General features: G+C 36.1%; 1 pseudogene; it reads right to left on the bottom strand.

Annotated features, from left to right (window-relative positions):
* Positions 1-7500: 7500 nt before the first annotated feature.
* LOC111379219 overlaps positions 7501-12068 on the bottom strand; it is a 12296-nt pseudogene continuing 7728 nt past the window's right edge.

Raw genomic sequence — 12068 nt, 5'->3', positions numbered from 1 at the left:
CATTGAAAATTAAAATAATTTGAATGTATTTAATTATAGAGAGTGAGAATTTGGAGAGTCAAACTTACTCTTTATATTAAGAGTATCTTAGAGCATAATTTTAAGGATTAACTCTTAAAATAAAGAAAATCTTAAATTTAAAGAATCTCTTAAAGATACTCTTTAAGAGACAATAGATGAGCTCAATATATTGGTCCACTACGACTATCCATGAAATCTTTATTTCCTTATCAAGTATTATATGCCTTTTGCTTTATTATTATCTTTTGCATATATGTAATATGAAGGGCATGGAGAGTGAGATGACGAACTTTGAGCAATCGAAACAATGGGAGAAAGGCGGCTAGAGTCAGGTTTTTTCATTCTTTACCAATCGAAAATTTGGAAAAACCGTATCTAGATAATCAATTAAACCTTCTACTTACTTCATTTTATTGATTTTATTCCAATTTTTGTACTTACACAATAACCAAACTGATTTCCCAACTAGCGGAATCAGTTGAGTCGACTTGACTTTGAAAACATAGCATTGAAGTCCTATTAAGTATATGATACAAATAGACCACTAATACCCGTTGAGGCTAAATACAACATGTTAGGTTTATTAATTTGTCATACATGTCTACATACGTGATTAATTGTGTATAAGCGTATCTTAAAATTAAACCAATTTAAAATGATCTAATAAAGAATTCAATTATTGGGCTTAGAACGTCTAAATAAAGTATGAACTGAATTATATGTATAAAGACCAGATTCTTTTAGAATACTATCTCATGATGAGCGAAATACTTATAAATATATATAAGTATATGGTCTTCAATTCATATGTGATTTTCATTTTTTATGTCATCTCATCAACACAAAGATTAATAGAGAAAACATATTGAAAAGAAAGATTTAGTATCCACTGTTACGTGTTGACACACTTGACCAACCCACTGGAGCCTATGACCCACTCACATCGAACCATGTGGCACTCCATCTGAGGTAATATGTATGGCCAAAGCCCTTCATACCGAACTATGTGGCACTCCAGTCGAGGTGGTATGTATGGCCAAGGTCCATATACCGAGACCCTTATGAAGGTAGCCAAGGCCATGATGCGAGAACACTATGAAAACATAGCTGAATCCCTAAAGTGGAAGTATTATGTGAGTGGTCAAAGCCCTGAAGCCGAAGCAGAAGCCTCCGAACCATAAAGGAGCATCTTCCATGATCACTTCTCCTAAGAGATCTTCTACATAAGGATCTTGTTTGAATAATTGATGAGACGTTTGTCAGAAGTGTAAATGTTAAGTCTTGTCACTAGTATAGGGGTTCTGCATAGGTAATAAATGTGCAGCAAACTAGCAAGTCAAGAATGATGCCTAGGATTAGATGCTTGAGTTAAGGAGATGATGCCACGTGCCTCCTCATCCAAGGGCCACCATTTCACATGTACTACTGTAAATATTTCCCTTGTGTAACATTAAAGGGCGAATGCAAGAATTAATACAAGGAACAATACTCTACTCAACTCTCTCTTATTATCTTGCAATACAATACGAGTTTACACATTTTTATATATACATTTCCAATTATCGATTGGTAATTTTTGTACAATCGGTCTACGAACATCTCGTCGGATTTCGAACATCCTCGTCCCGCGTCGTTGAGCTACTCCTACGCCCTTGATCTGTCCGTTTTAGACCATCAACATGTCTTTGCGTGTTGGACTTTTGCTTACGTGTGCGCGGATGGGTCCGACATCTGTTGGCAACATTTCTTGGGATCAACAGATTGACACCGTCTGGGAGAAACCATACTATAACCACGAATAATCTTGTGGTGAAAGCTTACTGAAGAGGAACATTTGGACATCCCCTTGAAAAAATGATTTGTTCTTGAAAAAGAACAAGAATAAGCCTCATAACTGGGACAAAATTTGGAGTTGAAATCTAGAGAAAAAATGAGCACAGAATAAGGTATAGCCCCTAAGACCAGCAGCTGTCCTAGCGGGGCACCGCAGGTCCCACCACCATCATTGGAGAGATGGTACAAGAGTGGCCATCCAAAACTATGGGAGGCGACTGAAGAAGAGGCCCTCTCTCTCAAGGAAAAGGTCACGAATAAATAAGCCCCCAGTAATGAGAAAAGGTGATGAAGTGGACCTTGATGAGGCTCCCCTCTTTGAAAAAGAGGCTATTAAAATGAAAACTCCCTAAAGTGGGGAGGCGGCCGAAGAAGAGGCCCTTAATGAGACCTCTTTGCTTAAGAAAGAGGCCATGCAAAAATAGGCCCCCAGTGACGAGAGAGATTGATGAAGCGGCCCTTGATGAGGCTCCCTCTCTCAGGGAAGAGGCCATGAATAAATAAGCCCCCCGGTAATGAGAGAGGTTGATGAAACGGCCCTTGATGAGGCCCCCTCTTTTACAAAAGAGGTCATGCCAAAGAAGACCCCCTCCAAAGGGAGAAACTATTGAAGTGGCCCTTGATGAGGCCCCCTCTCTTAAGGAAGAGGCCATATAAAAATAGGCCCCCAGTAAAAAGAGAGGTTGATGAAGAGGCCCTTGTTGAGGCTCCTTCTTTTACAAAAGAGGTCATGCCAAAGAAGACCCCCTCATAGGGGAGAAACTATTGAAGTGACCCTTGATGAGGCCCTCCTCTCTCAAGGAGGAGGCCATGAATAAATAGGTCCCCAGTAACGAAAGAGGTTGATGAAGTGGCCCTTGATGAGGCCCCTCCTTTTTTGAAAAATTGGCTATTAAAATGAAGACCCCTTGAAGTGGGGAGGTGGCTGAAGATGAGGCCCTTAATGAGGCCCCCTTTCTTAAGGAAGAGGCCATGCAAAAATGGGCCCCCAGTAAAGAGAGAGGTTGATGAAGTGACCCTTGATAAGGCCCCCTCTTTTACAAAAAAAGGTCATACAAAAGAAGACCCCTTCGAAGTGGAGAAATTATTGAAGTGGCTCTTGATGAGACCCCCTCTCTTAAGGAAGAGGCCATGAATAAATAGGTCCTCACTAAAGAGAGAGGTTGATGAAGTGGCCCTTGATGAGCCCCCTCTTTTACAAAAGAGGTCATGCAAAAGAAGACCCCTTCAAATGGGAGAAACTATTGAAGATTGGGCAGAACAAATTGCTCAGAATCTGGCGATACATTCTTGAAAGGCTCGTAAATCCTCATGTGTTCTGAAGAGCATAGTGAGAGATAACACGTTCCATGAAAAACCAACCTTGGGATATCAAATTTGGCTGCAAAATCAGCAGCCCATGGAAATAACATATCTGCAACAAAACAATCTGGATGAAATTCTTCCAGGAGTTTTTCAACTGGTTCCTGGAGCAATTCCAGGGCTTCTACAAACATGGGTATCAAATCATCTAATATTTGATCAGGGCTCTTGATTTCATCAGGCAACTCAGATTTTTCTGGAGGAAATTTCAACACATACATCCCAACATTGAATCCTGATTCCCTGGCATTTTCTACCTGTTTATCAAATCCAGGAGTGGCAATTATAGTTGTCTTCACTCCCATGGAAATGAAAAGCTTGGCCATGTCCAAGGTTGGAATCATATGTCCTTAAGCCAACAATGGAAAGAAGAAAATGTGCAACTGATCCATTTCTTCAAATTATCTAATTTGGCACGCCCTGTTTGTTTGAAATTTTCCTTTCCCAGAAAATAAAAGTCTATTATGTTTCGTAATTGGAACATCAAATTGTTCATTCTGTTTAGCAGCATGTGATCTTTCTTGTCAAACACAAACACGTCAAACCAAATAAACAATGATAGAAAATTTGTGAATAGTAAAAGAGAGCTGGATTAGACCAGAGAACTTGTAACTGCTTTGATATCAATCATGATAAATTGCTTTAGTGAAAATAAATTTCGAAGTTCGATAAAAAATATCGATTAATGTCATGAAAATAGTAGATTTTCAGTTTTGTCTGATCTTTCTTATCAAACAAAAACACGTAATTATAAATTTTTATTATAAATTTGGTTTCTAGGCGACACAACAAACTACGTTAATTTTGTGGATGGCAAAAGAGAGAGCAAGTTGTGATATGATGCTAAATTAAATTATCCAAAAAATAAAATAAAATATTTAAATTTCATAACAAATGTAGAGTACTACTAGATTAAATAATATTTTATCTGTCCATTTACATTTGTACAATTTCAAGATTAAGTGGGAAAATTTGGTTATAATTAGACAAATTAAATAATGATATATTAGTAAACAAACAAAACAGAACATTTTTTATAAAGAAACAGAACTATATAATTGGGATAATAATATTAGGAAAACCAATCTATATAAATGGAACGAATGGAGTATCAACAAAAAGAAAAAAAAATTAAAATTGTATTTATTACTCTTGAGTCGAGTTCAATGATGCTTATAAAATTATTGTTATGATTTAATAGGTAATTTGAAATTGAATTTTCACGGAATGGATAACCATCTTTTTGAATCAAAAATTTTGGGAGTGATCGCTTAATATATTGATATATACAGCATCTATTAAGTAAAAGAGTATTTAAGACTCATTAATTAAATAAACTATTATTTCATAATCCACTAAACCTATCTTCAAGAGATTGATCTATATCTTTAAAGAGAATATTCTACAATTTAGAGAGCATTTAGAGTAAAAAATAAATAAATAACTAAATAAATAATAATTAAATATTCCTACAGGCTCTTTATATTTAACACTTAATTTTACTACTAAAAAATTATTTATTGGTTCTCCCAATTTTTAATTTTCGCTAGCTTCCTTCCAAATTAATATGCTTATTTTCCTCCATTGAAAATTAAAATAATTTGAATGTATTTAATTATAGAGAGTGGGAATTTGGAGAGTCAAACTTACTCTTTATATTAAGAGCATCTTAGAGCATAATTTTAAGGATTAACTCTTAAAATAAAGAAAATCTTATATTTAAAGAATCTCTTAAAGATACTCTTTAAGAGACAATAGATGAGCTCAATATATTGGTCCACTACGACTAACCATGAAATTTTTATTTCCTTATTAAGTATTATATGCCTTTTGCTTTATTATTATCTTTTGCATATATGTAATATGAAGGGCTTGGAGAGTGAGATGACGAACTTCGAGCAATCGAAACAATGGGAGAAAGGTGGCTAGAGTCAGGTTTTTTCATTCTTTACCAATCGAAAATTTGGAAAAACTGTATCCAGATCATCAGTTAAACCGTCTACTTACTTCATTTTATTGATTTTATTCCAATTTTTGTACTTACACAATAACCAAACTGATTTCCCAACTAGCGGAATCGGTTGAGTCAACTTGACTTTGAAAACATAGCATTGAAGTCCTATTAAGTATATGATACAAATAGACCACTAATACCCGTTGAGGCTAAATAAAACATGTTAGGTTTATTAATTTGTCATACATGTCTACATACTTGATTAATTGTGTATAATCCTATCTTAAAATTAAACCAATTTAAAATGATCAAATAAAGAATTCAATTATTGGGCTTAGGACATCTAAATAAAGTATGAACCGAATTATATGTATAAAGACCAGATTCTTTTAGAATACTATCTCATGATGAGCGAAATACTTACAAATATATATAAGTCTATGGTCTTCAATTCATATATGATTTTCATTCTTTATGTCATCTCATCAACACAAAGATTAATAGAGAAAACATATTGAAAAGAAAGATTTAGTATCCACTGTTACGTGTTGACACGCTTGGCCAACCCACTGGAGCCTATGACTCACTCATGTCGAACCATGTGGCACTCCATCTGAGGTGATATGTATGGCCAAGGCCCTTTATACCGAACTATGTGGCACTCCAGCCGAGGTGGTATGTATGGCCGAGGCCTCTCATGCCGAGGTCCATGATCACTTCTCTCAAAAGATCTTCTACATAAGGATCTTGTTTGAATGATTGATGAGACGTTTGTCAGAAGTGTAAATGTTAAGTCTTGTCACTAGTATAAGGGTTCTGCATAAGTAATAAATGTGCAGCAAACTAGTAAGTCAAGAATGATGCCTAGGGTTAGATACTTGAGTTAAGGAGATGAGGCCACGTGCCTCCTCATCCAAGGGCCACCATTTCACATGTACTACTGTAAATACTTCCCTTGTGTAACATTAAAGGGCGAATGCAATAATCAGTACAAGGAACAACACTCTACTCAACTCTTTCTTATTATCTTGTAATACAATACGAGTTTACACATTTTTATATACACATTTACAATTATCGATGGTAATTATTGTACAATCGGTCTACGAACATCTCGTCGAATTCTGAACATTCTCGTCCCACATCGTTGAGCTATTCTCACGCCCTTGATCTGTCCGTTTTAGACCATCAACATGTTTTTACGTGTTGGACTTTTGCTTACGTGTGCGCGGATGGGTCCAACATCTGTTGGCAACATTTTTTGGGATCAACAGATTGACACCGTCTGTGAGAAACCATACTATAACCATGAACAACCTTGTGGTGAAAGCTTACTGAAGAGGAACATTTGGGCATCCCCTTGAAAATGATTTGTTCTTGAAAAAGAACAAGAAGAAGCCTCATAACTAGGACAAAATTTGGAGTCGAAACCTAGAGAAAAAATGAGCACAGAATAAGATATAGCCCCTAGGACCAGCAGCTGTCCTAGCCGAGCACCGCAAGTCCCACCACCACCATCACTGGAGAGATGGTACAAGAGTGGCCACCCAAAACTATGGGAGGCGACTGAAGAAGAGGCCCTTGATGAGGCCCCCTCTCTCAAGGAAAAGGTCACGAATAAATAAGCTCCCGGTAATGAGAAAGGGTGATGAAGTGGACCTTGATGAGGCTCCCCTCTTTGAAAAAAAGGCTATTAAAATGAAGACTCCCTAAAGTGGGGAGGCGATCGAAGAAGAGACCCTTAATGAGACCTCTTTGCTTAAGGAAGAGGCCATGAATAAATAGACCCCTCGGTAATGAGAGAGGTTGATGAAGCGGCCCTTGATAAGGCCCCCTCTTTTACAAAAGAGGTCATGCCAAAGAAGACCCCCTCCAAAGGGAGAAACTATTGAAGTGGCCCTTGATGAGGCCCCTTCTCTTAAGGAAGAGGCCATATAAAAATATGCCTCCAGTAAAGAGAGACGTTGATGAAGAGACCCTTGATGAGGCCCCCTCTTTTACAAAAGAGGTCATGCCAAAGAAGACCCCTTCAAAGGGGAGAAACTATGGAAGTGACCATTGATGAGGCCCTCCTCTCTCAAGGAAGAAGCCATGAATAAATAGGTCCCCAATAACGAAAGAGGTTGATGAAGTGGCACTTGATGAGGCCCCTCCTTTTTGAAAAATAGGCTATTAAAATGAAGACCCCCTGAAATGGGGAGGTGGCTGAAGAAGAGGCCCTTAATGAGGCCACCTCTCTTAAGGAAAAGGCCATGCAAAAATGGGCCCCCAGTAAAGAGAGAGGTTGATGAAGTGACCCTTGATGAGGCCTTTTCTTTTATAAAAAAAGGTCATGCAAAAGAAGACCCCTTCGCAGGGGAGAAATTATTGAAGTGGCCCTTGATGAGACCCCCTCTCTTAAGGAAGAGACCATGAATAAATAGGTCCCCACTAAAGAGAGAGGTTGATGAAGTGGCCCTTGATGAACCCCTTCTTTTACAAAAGAGGTCATACAAAAGATTGGGCAGAACAAAGGGGAGAAACTATTGAAGATTGGGCAGAACAAATTGCTCAGAATCTGGCGATACATTCTTGAAAGGCTCGTAAATCCTCATGTGTTCTGAAGAGCATAGTGAGAGATAACACATTCCATGAAAAACCAACCTTCGGATATCAAATTTGGCTGCAGAATCAGCAGCCCGTGGAAATAACATATCTGCAACAAGACAATCTAGATGAAATTCTTCCAGGAGTTTTTCAACTGGTTCCTGGAGCAATTCCAGGGCTTCTGCAAATATCGATTAATGTCATTGAAATAGTAGATTTTCAGTTTTGTCTGATCTTTTTTATCAAACAAAAACATGTAATTATAAATTTTTATTATAAATTTGGTTTCTAGGTGTCACAACAAACTACGTTAATTTTGTGGATGGCAAAAGAGAGAGCAAGTTGTGATATGATGCTAAATTAAATTATCCAAAAAATAAAATAAAATATTTAAATTTCATAACAAATGTAGAATACTACTAGATTAAATAATATTTTATCTGTCCATTTACATTTGTACAATTTCAAGATTAAGTGGGAAAATTTGGTTATAATTAGACAAATGAAATAAGGATATATTAGTAAACAAATAAAACAGAACATTTTTTATAAAGAAACAGAACTATATAATTGGGATAATAAAATAAGGAAAACCAATCTATATAAATGGAATGAATGGAGTATCAACAAAAAGAAAAAAAAATTAAAATTGTATTTATTAGTCTTGAGTCGAGTTCAATGATGCTTATAAAATTATTGTTATGATTTAATAGGTAATTTGAAATTGAATTTCCACGGCATGGATAACCATCTTTTTGAATCAAAAATTTCGGGGGTGATCGCTTTCAAGCATTTAGTGCCATTTATAGTTATTTGACTGATGCAAAAAAAAAAAAAAAGAAAAAGAAAAAAAAAGGAGAATGCTTGAAATAGCTCTTATGGACCACTTTTACCAATCGTTGCATCTTTGACGGTTTTGGCACAAGAACAGACTCAACGACAAATTTCTAAACACAAATACACTTGGCAATCATCCATTGAGTGCCAATCAAAAGCTGCCAAGTCGGTCTGTCAAGAAATTGCATGTCATTGTGCCTATTTAAGCAACATTATTATTCCATAAAAAGAAAAATTAAGCTTATTTTATTATCTTTATGCCAAATGTATTGAATGAGCATGCAATAAAACAGGTAGCACCATTAAAGATTGGCCCCGGTTCCTGGAACTGGGTCTATGAAATTCAACCAAGAAGCCAAATGAAATTTGGCTGCTAATTAAATGGACTGTAGCAAACAATATTGTGGAGGAATACTGGACGAGTTTTCCTTTTAAGATGGAATCATACCAACTTCAATTGTTACTTTTTACTGTTTATTTCAAGTCAAGCATCAATTCCTCGTTATAGACGTAGGTCGATAACTAATCAAAGGTTGATGTCCGGTTTGCAACAGTAAAAAAGGTTGCGTATAGAAAAGGTCAAAGTTGAAGGTGATGGCTCTAATTTACCCCATTTTTATTATGGTTTTTTAATTATACTGGAGACCCCTTGGTTTCGTTTTTTCACACTCGGTCTTCTAATGTTTGGAAGTTATTTATAATTGTTGGTCCACAAATCGTATTCGAATAACATATAACAAAGTATTTGCAGAAGCCAAAAATTGTAGAAACTAAAAACGAGAACACAAAGAATTTTAACCCACTAATGGATCCGAATTTTTATGTTTGTACGATGTATGAGTGTTTTCTCTCACTTTCCTCCAAATTAACCAACATACACTCAGTACATCAAAATCCACTAAAGATTCCGGAGATGAATAATAGATTGAGAGAGAAAATCAAGAGATGCACAAAACCCGCACAAAACGGCGCGCACACTTGACTGTATATAGAAAATTTCTCGGAGTGAAGATCTTGTCGACTGGATGATTAACGGATTTCATCTTGCAAATATATGAACTGAAATTGTTCCCTCCAGATTCTCTAGTACCAAGATCAATAATCCAATCAAGATCTCACTCATTGGCACTTCAAATGATGGTTGGTGACTTGTTTGATGAGTCTTATTGTAACAGTCACGGATAAGTTATCTATGCTGTTATGCTCAACAATTATCACTGCTCTCAAATAATATTGAAAAATAGATCGAACACTTGGAGAATTTCAAGTTCTGACAGGCAAAGCACTCAAATTAGTGTAAGAACATCCGTCTTCTTCAACGGCCATTCTTGCCTTCTCTTTATATTCTTGAGCTTGTCTTCTCAATTATGCACCTTCTTCTCTTTCAATGACTCAGAGATCAGCGGGGATGTATTTGTCAAAACTTCTATGTGAAATAGCGTGTTCCATTTTTTATTTCCAATTAATCTTTTGTGATTTGTTCGGCTCTATATTAGGGTAAATGGATACCATATTGAGTATTGAAATTCCATCATAAAATATTATCTCAATAAGAGGAGTAATTTTAATCTTAAGGTGGCTCGGTTGGTTACGTCAATATCAATTACTAATTTGAATTTTTAAATTGTGATATGATTCGGACACTTGAAATCATATCTTTAAAGTCAAGATCCTACTCTTAAGCCTTTATTTTGCTTCAACTCTCTATTGACTGATCTTGTAATTTTTAATATCTACAGTAACATAAGATCAAAATCGTCAACAAAGTCCAACAAGCATAAAACATACGTATTCTTGCTTTAAAGAACCTTAAAGAAAAGACCAAATAAATCAAACTTGCTTTTAAAGAAGATCAAACTTGTTTTAATGAAACCCTTAAGTTTCTAGTTACTTGACTACTTTTCGAAAAATAATAACAAAACAAATGGACCTTTTCTTTACATGAACTAATGTCAAATTAATGCTTGCTAAAATTCAAATCGTATTTCGTCATGGCTAAAATCATAAGTACGAGAGGATACTTGCAATTCAAGTCTTAACTTTGTCCTCAGATTGAACTTAGTCTCTGTTTGACTCCCACTAAAATAAAACTTTTTATTTTTTATACTTATTTTCAATCATATATTCTTCAAAATTTCATTATTCAAAACATCATTTTCCCCAATTTCTCTTTATGATGGCTATCAATTAAGGGCTTAATACTGTGATTTCTAATATGAACTAAGTGTGCTTGACAAAATTAGGAGAGGAAAAAAAGTTAAAAGTTTTATTTTTTTGGTATCACTATTGAGATTTAAGATTCATAGCCTGTTTGTTTTGGATTAAAATTTCAATTCGAAGTCAACATTAAATTTTAATTACATATTTCTTGGAATCTACAACTTTTCGACCATACATTTCGAAAACTTTTATCAAAAATTTAATTTTAATCCCCACTAAACACTCCTCAAGCAAGACATTTAACCTTATTAAATGTAGTAGAAGTCCTCAAATCAGCACTCAAATCAGTGTAAGAAGATCCATGTTCTTCAACAGCCATTCTTGCTTGCTCTTTGTATTCTTGAGCTCGTTTTCTCATTTCTGCACCTTCTTCGCCTTCCATAATTCTCCGAATCCCCAATGCTATGGCTTCCCTTTCTACGCCTTCACTGGCCACTCTCTTCCATTGCTTACTTCCAACAGAAACTCCAATTCTCAAAACTTCTGTCACCAATTTCTCATTGAAAAACTGCTCTGCAAAGACTGGCCATGTCACCATAGGCACCCCGGAACACACTCCTTCAAGCGTTGAATTCCATCCGCAATGTGTTACAAAACCTCCTATTGCCTTGTTTTCAAGAATCAAAAGTTGGGGTGCCCATCCTCTAATGATCAGTCCTTTATCTCTTGTTCTTTCCTCGAATCCTTCAGGCAGCCAGTTTTCGTTCTGATCCTCGTCTTTTCCTTTTCGAACAACCCAAACGAATTTCTGGCCTGAGATTTCAACGCCGTTTGCAATTTCATGTAATTGTTTTGAAGTAAAGGTTGCGATACTTCCAAAACATATGTAAACTACAGAATTTGGTTCCTTGGAATTGAGCCATTCCAAGCATTCGTGCTTATCAATGGCAGATTCGTTTCCTCTTTGTGCTTTATCATCTTCTTCTCCCTTTTTGTTTAAAAAAAGAGGGCCTATGTGCCATGCATTTCTTTTCAAAACTTTCCTAAAATGATCGGCATAATCCGGTTCCAGCTCGTAGAAGCTGTTAACAAGAACTCCATAGCTTCTGGTCTCTGATTCTTTTATTTTGGTTAACAACTTCGCGAAATCATTTTCAATTCCTGCATCATCAAAGTTAGGAATCTGTGTTTTTTTAAACTTGAGAGGATGGGGAAGATTTGGCAAGACGAACTCCTCAGAATCAGAAGATACATTCTTATCCTCACGTGTTCTGAAATACACAGAGATAGAAAACTTGTTCCGTGAAAAACTAAT

Source organism: Olea europaea, chromosome 3 (genome assembly GCF_002742605.1).
Source record: "Olea europaea var. sylvestris chromosome 3, O_europaea_v1, whole genome shotgun sequence".
Taxonomy (NCBI): Eukaryota; Viridiplantae; Streptophyta; class Magnoliopsida; order Lamiales; family Oleaceae; genus Olea; species Olea europaea.
Note: the sequence above shows the minus strand (reverse complement) of the source record. Positions and strands in the feature narration are given on the sequence as shown.